At 29.9% G+C, this 2,200-nt stretch overlaps 1 long non-coding RNA gene across 1 annotated transcript; it reads right to left on the reverse strand.

Annotated features, from left to right (window-relative positions):
- Positions 1-1,822, reverse strand: LOC139824936 (uncharacterized). The gene is made up of 3 exons (XR_011735371.1): positions 608-1,822; positions 335-487; positions 1-220 (listed from the first exon to the last, which is right to left on the reverse strand). It is a non-coding gene; the product is annotated as an uncharacterized lncRNA (long non-coding RNA).
- Positions 1,823-2,200: the final 378 nt, after the last annotated feature.

A 2,200-nucleotide genomic window follows, 5' to 3' on the forward strand; every position in this document is an offset into this window, starting at 1 on the left:
ATTATCTTTTTTATATGTTTATATCTGGTTTTCAAATTGCGAAATTTATGGTCAATCATTTGTGCAGTAACCTGCGAAATCCCTATGTCATCAAATTCTTGTTTTATTTATCTCCAAAACGTAATTTTTTTTATTGTTGGACTTCTAAATTTCGCCAGCCGTTCGGAATATTTGGATAGGAGGAATAAAATGGATTTATGATCCCATTGAAATTTAGAATCTAAAATAAAGAATATATAAAAAATTGATTATCGTATGAAACAAATGTGCGTATTGTTTTTTTTTAAACTTAACTTAATCTCTAACACATTAATTTAGAAAATTCATAATGTACCGTTTTCATCATTGTTAGGTATTTCGTTGAGGTCCTCTTGTGCTTCCATTGTGTGATCCGGGTTGATTTGGCTACAGTCAGATTCACCCACGTTATCTTGTACAGCGTTCTTTTCAGTAATTTTTTGGAAAATTTCAGCGAAGAAGTTTACATCTGCAATAAAATGGTTCATTTCATGACAATTCATATATCACTTGCTTGCACTTGTACTACTACGAGAAACCTATAATTTCTATGTTCAATATATTGTGTAAGTAAATTCCATTAACCTGCCTGTAGTTTAGAGTGAGTTTCACTACTGTCCGTCACTTCATATAACTGATAATTATATGTTATTTTTAACATGGTTCCATCTTGTGTCACATCAGTTAGTGTCTCCAACTCAGTCAATTGGCTCATACCTATAATTTGATTGGGATCTCTAGATTCGTTCCCGACATTCGTCCTATGCAAAGGACGATGAGTAATATAGATTTTTGCCTAAAAAGTGTAACGTAAGTTATATATGATGTAATCTTGTGTTTTTTCACAGTAAAAAATAAAATGTTAATTGTAACATTTTTCACATGTCGCAGAAAGTCCACTATAAGTTTTAAGTTAAAATAACTTATTCATGTGTTAACATTTCAATAATCAAAATAAACGCTTATTTTTCAAGTTATATATTAACACATGATATTAATTATTTTAACTTGAATTATGTGTAATAAAAATGATTTTAATAAATTTAATTATTTTGTATGTCAAAGTTTATGATTATTTGAAAATTTACTTTAACTTTTGTTTATGTTAAAAGAACTTTAAAACGTGTTGATTTTTTAAAATAATTGTGTTAAAAGAACTCAAAATAATATTTAATTTCTAAATGACATACATAAAGTGTGAAGTTATCACGTTGACATAAATATGTAACACATGAAAATGTTAAGAAAATAATAACATAGCTGTTGTATGTTAATTTTACATTGAAATAATAAAAATCTTAATAACACAAAAAAATTTTAACATATATGGACCGATATGGACACACGATTTTTTATTGTGTTGGCTCGCTGAATACGATGATAGCAGCTTTTTATCCGTCTAAATCAGTGGAAAAGTGATCAAAATTTGTTTTAAAAGGGTAATTTTTGATAGTGCAATAATGCGGTTAGTGACGATTTTGTTCCAATTATTTAATTACTTGTATTATAGCTAAGTTTTATAACTTTTTTTTACTAAAAATGAATAAAAATGAAAATACTTCAAAATAAAGCACTTCAGAAATGCTAAATTTAACACTGTAGATACTATTCTACATAGCTAGGTAGCCAATTGCCAGTGATAACTCAGTACGGAAAACATCGGAAAGCGCAAGAGAGATGTACGACGGCAGCGGAGAACGCCAGAGAGTACCCTGAGGGAGGTGCGACAACGGAAAACGTCCCTGGAAAAATTTTTAAGAAATATTTTTGAAGTTTTACCGCTGGGGTATTTGCTAGGTATTCCTATCTACTACTACGTAACCTGACGTACAGATGTCAACCACGTAAACGCTTGCACCAGGTCGAGAGTATAGTGTTTGTCGAGGTCTCACCGATCAATATGGAATAAATGTTTACAATTCATCCATCTGTTACGCACGTATACCATTGAAATGGAATCTGATATTTTCGGTCCATCGAATCAATACGCGCGTTATTAACCTTAAGTATATATACTGTGTGGGTGATAAGAAAGTTCCCGGAATTTTTTAAAGCACATTAAGCAGCTGGAAATAATTGGTACAGAAATTAAGCATCTGCACTTATTTAAACAGAACATAAAACTTTATTAGAATATTAATAACAAAATTAAACAAAGAAAATTACAATAAATTACAATAAA

Source organism: Temnothorax longispinosus, unplaced genomic scaffold (assembly GCF_030848805.1).
Source record: "Temnothorax longispinosus isolate EJ_2023e unplaced genomic scaffold, Tlon_JGU_v1 HiC_scaffold_695, whole genome shotgun sequence".
In the NCBI taxonomy this organism is placed as follows: domain Eukaryota; kingdom Metazoa; phylum Arthropoda; class Insecta; order Hymenoptera; family Formicidae; genus Temnothorax; species Temnothorax longispinosus.